The sequence below is a fragment of the Plecotus auritus genome, assembly GCF_963455305.1.
Source record: "Plecotus auritus genome assembly, chromosome: 4".
Taxonomy (NCBI): domain Eukaryota; kingdom Metazoa; phylum Chordata; class Mammalia; order Chiroptera; family Vespertilionidae; genus Plecotus; species Plecotus auritus.
In genome coordinates this window covers 18,187,531-18,194,766 of record NC_137775.1, presented here as the reverse complement: position 1 = coordinate 18,194,766, position 7,236 = coordinate 18,187,531, and positions in this window count along the sequence as shown.

Here is a 7,236-nt window from a genome sequence, read left to right as displayed (position 1 = left end):
AAGGTTGAAGGTTTGAACCAGTACTAATAGCGAAAATGGAAAGGACATATTCGAAAGCAGAAGGTTCAATTTAATCCAAAAGCCAAGAAGGGGTTTTAGAGGCATATTCTTCAATGGCATCCAGTAAAATTGGAAAATTGCATTTTAGAAGTAGACAGATACAGGTTTGTATTCTCCTATGCCATGTGCTAAATAGTTAATGTTATACAAACCTCTCTGAACATACCAGTACAGTTTCTCATCTATGAAATATGGATGGTAACTTCTATCTCACAATATTGTGACTAGGTAATTAAGGTGATAAACATAAAATTCATAAGGTAGTGGCTGGCATATAAAAAATGATGAGGAACAAATGATAAATGTACAGTACCACTCCCCTACACACAAACATATACACACACACCTAAAGTCTTTAGCTATGTTCATATACCCTAGTTTTGACCACTATGTCTCACCTAAATTGTACTGCCAAGTACAAATCTAAGCTAAAACTGATATAACAATGAGGACCATGATCTACCAGAGAGATACAGAGATTGGCAAACGAACAGCTACAAAACTAGCTAACAAGATAGACAGGTTAATAGCTACAGGTAATATTACTAGAAATTCTTCTTATTTAGGCAATTTTTAGAAGGCCTTTACAATAATTTTCCACAGTATCTTGCTATTGCTTCATGTCTGAATTTTCTATATTTTTTTGTTTTAGATGTTTCAGCTTCATAGTTATGAGTGAGAACTGAAGAATCAGATAGAATTATGATTATTTTAACAGTAAATTTTAAAAAATATCTTCCATGACGTAAAAATGTTGGGAAATTTAGGAAAAAATTTTCAATTACTAGGACTTAGGCATAAATCCCAGATTTTAGGGATAAATTTAGCCAGTAATAATATCACAGTGGCAAAATATTACTATTGTGCAATAGTTAAGTATGGTAAAGGGCGTCTATCTTCACATGATTAATTACACGTTCTGGACAAAATTCATCATTCTGTTTGATTAAGCAGTTCCGTAGCTAAAGTCAAAATTTCATAACTTATACACATCTAAACAAGACCACATAGCAGACACTCAACAACTAAGTGTTGATATGTATATAAGTGTACCTGTGTTTATATAAATGTAAATGTGACCCTATAGTGACAAATCGAAATTACAAACTCAGTAAGGAGAAAAAGAAGTGTTTATAAAAATGAGACTTGGCATAATGCTCTGAAAGTTACCAGATCCAGGTCTAAACCTCGGCTTCTCCACTTTCTAGCTATTGCTCCAGCGAAATAGCACCAATAGGATGTTGTGTCTATACACAGAAAGAGATTTATTTTAAGGGGCGGGCTCACATGATTGTGTTAGCTCAGTGTGCACAAAATCTGATAGGGAAGGCCTACAGGCTAGAGACTCAGGAGAGAGTTACAATTAGAGTCCACAGTCAGTCTGCTTGTCAAACCAAGAAGTGGCAGATGAAGTCCAAAGGAAGGCTCCTGGTGGAATTCCCTCTGCCTGGGGAGGCTCAGCATTTTGTTCAGACCTCGAATTGATTGGATGAGGCACCCACATTAAGGAAGGCAATCTGCTTTACTTAAAGTCCATGGATTTAAATGAAAATCTCATCCAAAACACCCTCACAGACACATCCAGAATAATGTTTGGCCAAATATCTGGGCACCATGGCCCAGCCAAGTTGACACACAAAATTTAAGGGTCACTTAAGCTGTGCAAGCTGAAGCAATTAAACAGCCTTCTCTGAACTTCAGTCTCTGTAAAATTAGGTTACTACATTTACTTCTTAAAATTTTGTGAGATAATGTACATACAGTTAGCACATGGTAGACAATTAACAAATATGAGTGCTCTATATCTATGCATTTGTATGTTCAAAATCCCTCAGTTGTGATTGTAATTTAAAGTGAAATAAAACTGCAAAAATGAAAGAACAAGCAAACAAAAAAAATGTGTTTTGAATGCATACTCACAGAGTTGATAAAGAACAGCACAATAGAGAATCTTTTGTTGTTTACTCTCTGTGCTTACAGTGGACTATATTTTATGGTGTTTCTACAACTTGATTTAAAGATTCCATTTGGTTTGATGCCCCAAACCAAACCCAGGTATGTGTCAATGATTAGTGATACCCACTATGCCATTCTGAAGCAGTTATGTGCTGTCAAATTCTTACTTGGGACATGTAAAACCACCAGTTTCACTGTTTTAAATCATGTTTCACTATATTATTGCCCAACCAAAACTAGAAAAAAAATATTAGTGACCTTTCATTTGGAAGATTAAAATTTTTTTTTTAATTTTTAAGGATGGATGAAAGAAGCCAGATAAAATAGAAGTTGCTCATAATCCCTAACCTTTGCTCCAAATTTAACCAAAGCCTCTTTCAGAGATTTGAAGAAGTTCAGCTTTTACCCCCAATTATTCTTTATTTTTGCCTCTCTCTGCAGTTTCAGGTTCCAGCTGGAATCAAACAGACTTAAATACCCCAGATGAGGTTGTTCTCAAGATGTCCAGCCCAGTTTTCAAGACTTGAGAGGTTCAGATAGGTCAGATAAGGTTTGGGATCAGCAGCCAAGCACTTGGATACTTAGCTAAACTGAACCTTCCAAGTCTGCCCAATACTAGAGCCTATAAGTGAAGATAAATATTACCTCTAATTAGTTCTCCATGTCTTAATTAAACACATCTGGATCTCACACAATGTTAAGATATTATATATTTGACATGTTGTATGTTTTTTGGAGATTTTTGTTTCATAATATTTTAATAAGTTGAATTACAATCAAAAGAGGAAAACGTGTTTACCGATTCATTTATATTTTCTCCAATTATAAATATTATTTTATATTTTAAAATGCACAAGTTTTAGACTTAGATATGGGGGTCACCTAATTCTATGGCAGACAAAGGCATATGATAGAGTCACCGGTATCCCTCAGTATCCATGGGGGATTTGTTCCAAGACCCCCACAGATACCAAATCTGTGGATAACAAGTCCCTTATATAATACTAGAGGCCCGGTGCATGAAATTCGTGCATCGGGGGACGTCCCCTCAGCCCAGCCTGCACCCTCTCCAACCTGGGACCCCTCGAGGGATGTCCGACTGCCGGCTTAGGCCCGATCCCTCTCACAATCCAGGACCACTGGCTCCTAACTGCTCACCTGCCTGCCTGCCTGATTGTCCCTAACTCCCCCCCCCCCCCGCTGGGCCTAGTTGCACCCAACTCCCCCCTCCCCACCAGCCTGGTAGCCCCAACTGCCCCCCCCCCACTGGCCTAGTCATCCCTCACTGCCCCCCTCTGCCAGCCTGGCCGCCCTCAACTGCCCCCCCCCCCCCCCCGCGGGCCTGGTCACCCCATGCAGCCTGCTGCTCAGTCATTTGGTTGCCCCTCAATAATCCCCCTGGCAGCCTGGTCGCTCCACGCAGCCTGCTGCTCGGTCGTTTGGTCGCTCCTCACTAACCCCCCTGCCAGCCAGGTCGCCCCATGCAGCCTGTTCAGTTGTCTGTTCAGTTGTGATGGTCCCTTAGGTTTTTACATATATAGATGACGGGCATAATATTTGCTTATAACCCACACATATCCTTCTGTTTACCTTAATTTAACTCTAGATTATTTATAATGCCTACTACACTATAAATGCTACATAAATAGTTGTTATACTATATTGTTTAGGGAATAATAATAAGAAAAAAAGTCTTTATATGTTCAACATACACAACAAAGTAGACCTAACTACATAGTACATGTCAGTAACAATGCAACACTTATTTCAAATGTTTTCCATCTGTGGTTGGTTGAATCCACAGATATGGAGAGCCAACTGTACAGAATTATGGTTTGCTATTTCCCTCCCCCCAATATAACCAGCATTAATAATAGATAAATGTTTCAGAATCTAGATAGAATATCAAGAGCAGCTAATTAATTTTTATTTAAAATGAAACAAACAAGTAATGGGTTGAGAGGACAATGAGCTGGACATAACTTTCCCTTCCCACGAGGATTCCCAATGAAGTGATAGTAAAGGATAAAACTTTGACAGTAAGGAGACTAGGAAAGGGATTCTAGCAGTTAAGAGATTGCAACAAATATATACAAATTGGAAATAAGATGGAAGGTGTTGCTGTGGTTAAAACAGGGCATCCCAGAATATACAGGAAGGGATTTCGGTAAGAAGAAAACTGACCTGCCACCCAAATGCAAAATGATTGCAGGCACAGGATCGGTGCTAGATCAGTGGAGAGTGACAGGGGAGGCCAAACAAATGGGCAATGTTAGTGTTGTGATCTACAACAACCCTCATTGTGTACATTGTCAGGGATCTCATTCCCTTCGAAGTACAGCACTGCCCTAGGTCATTCCTGTGGGAGTCCATCACCAACCACCGAGTCTTATTCCCCATCTTGGTATGATTCTCCATGCACCAGGGAAAGCTCTGCCTTTATTGTAGGACGAAGAAGAGGGAATGCAGTAGACCAAGGTCAAGGCCAAGGCAGAAATCACAAAAAATAAACCATCTAGAGCAGCCGTGGGCAAACTACGGCCCGCGGGCCAGATCCAGCCCGTTCAGCTGTTCTATCCAGCCCACGGAGCCGAAAGAGCAGAGGGTTCTCTTGCTCTCCCCTCTGCTCCTTTACTTTGAATTTATATTAGTTCACACAAACACTCCATCCATGCTTTTGTTCCGGCCCTCCGGTCCAGTTTAAGAACCCATGGTGGCCCTCGAGTCAAAAAGCTTGCCCACCCCTGATCTAGAGGAACATATTGCAGCTTAAGAGATTAGTAGTGTTACCAGATTGCTGAAAAAGAGAAACAGTCCAGCTTCTGATGACTTTGCTCTAATATGGTTTGTAACTTATGAGGATTCTCTGAGCAAGCTGTGGGCTCTCGTTTTGAACAACCTACAGTGGTGTGAGGCGGTGAGAGACATGGGAGCTAAGTTCCTGTCCTGAGGTCATTTAACTGCTTAATGCTCACCCAGACATCTCTGGGCCTGAGTGTCCTGATCTTTAAAACTGGAAAGGGGGATTGGTAGGTGAGTTTTTCTTCAAGCACTCTCCAGCTCTAGCAATCAATTGTACCGAGAAAGATGAAAAATCGAATTTTTTTAAAGGAAAAAAGATATTAGAAACTGAAAGTTATCAAGCATATTACAAGACTTTCAGAAATCTTGCTCAAAAGTCTGGCAAGACTAAAAAAGGAATTGGGGAAAAATATTCTATAGAAACATCCTATATAATAAAAGGCTAAAATGCAAATTGACTGAATGGAGGAACAACCAGTCGCTATGATGTGCACTGACCACCAGGTAGCAGATGCTCAATGAGGATCTGCCCCCTGGTGGTCAGTGCGCTCCCACGGGGGAGCGCTGCTTAGCCAGAAGCCGGGCTCATGGTTGGCGAGTGCAGCGGCGGTGGCGGGAGCCTCTCCCACCTCCGAAGCAGCACTAAGGACCCCTTGGGGGATATCCTCCTGCCAGCTTAGGCCCACCCCAGGGAGCAGGTCTATGCCAGCAGGTGGACATCCCCTGAGGGGTCCAGGACTGTGATAGGCTGCAAGCCAGGCTGAGGGGCTCCCCCACTCCCAGTGCACGAATGTCATGCACTGGTCCTCTAGTATAGTAAATAACCAAAGAACTTAAATCTAATAATATTTACTAAGTACCAAGTATGTGCAAAGCATAGAAGCTGCATAATAAGCAGAAACTGGAAGGACTTTGAGGAGAGTGTAAAAATCGAAAGGGCCTTATAAACAGGGTCTGAGCAGAAGTCTGATAGTCTTCTACAAGGCCAGTGGTGAGAGTAAAGAAATAAGGAAAATGCTATTGGAAAAAGAAAGGGAATCTTGGTTATGCTGTGGCAAAGGCTTTAGCAACATTGTTGACCATGATAAGGTGGAAGTGTAAACATTGTACCTAAGGAGCTGGATGATAGAGCCATGCCATAATTTGCATCTAGGTGACCAAATGCAAGAGCCAATGAGGAAATGTGGTAAAAAGATTAAACTAGTGGGAGAGGGCAATGGGGACGAAAAGGGGAGCATATGTAATACTTTCAACAATAAAGATTTATTTTTAAAAAAGATTAAAGTAAAGGTGTCACAGTAAAATTCTTTGCTTTAGACCTTGGGAAGATCTAAGGTTGTGCCTCAGAGAACTGTTTAGTCCCTAAAAAGGCCCTCTAGGGATTTTAATGGTGTACCTCACAGATCCTTTCAATAAACCATTGAGCTGCTAAGGTGTTGTCCGTCAGCAACCTCAGCAGAAGCCCACAGTGGAGCAGGGTTTATCCCAAAGTTTTGTAAATGGGATATTTGTCTCTTGAATGAGCCCCAATAATATTTATATAAGACTCACAATGTTTTTAAGAGAACAGTATTACTATAAATAACACCAGCCTGAACTAAAAGGGACAGGGAGCATGAAGAATGGAAAGGGCCTTTACACCCAAAATTCTAAAGCAGGCTGAGAAAACTACTCACTTGGGAATACAAACTACTGTTTATGGCAGATAGGAAAGAAAGAGAATTGAACTAAAATCCCAGAGATTAGACGCAAGAACCATGGCGAACCAACCTGGAGAACTTGTAGGAATGAGATCTTGTCAAGAAAACACTGGCATATTCTCTGTCAGATTTCAGAATTGTTGTGAACTAGTGATTCCTATGTGCCTCCTATTCCCTCCCCCCTTTTTTTTAATGGAAAGCAACTATCTTATTCTGTCTCACCATCATGGTATGTTGGGTGGAGATGAGGGAAAGATGACTTGTTTCTTTATTTCAGAACTAGAGGCCCAGTGCACAAATTCATGCACCAGTGGGGTCCCTCGGCCTGGCCTGCGGGATCAGGCCAAAACTGGCTCTCTGATTTTCTCCGAGGGGTCCTGGATTGTGAGAGGGTGCAAGCCAGGCTGAGGGACCCCACTGGTGCATGATCAGGGCCAGAGAGAGACATGAGAGGTTGGCCAGCTGGGGAGGGACTGTGGAAGGGCTCCAGTGTGTGTCCACCCTGTCTCACTTAGTCCCAACTGGCTGGACCCCAGCAGCAAGCTAACCTACCAGTTGGAGTGTCTGCCCCCTAGTGGTCAGTGCACGTCACAGCGAGCGGTTGAGCGGCCTTAGCATATCATTAGCATATTACACTTTGATTGTTTGAATGGCCAAATGGACACTTAGCATATTAAGATTTTATTATATAGGATACTTGGACTGGTAGGAATTAGAC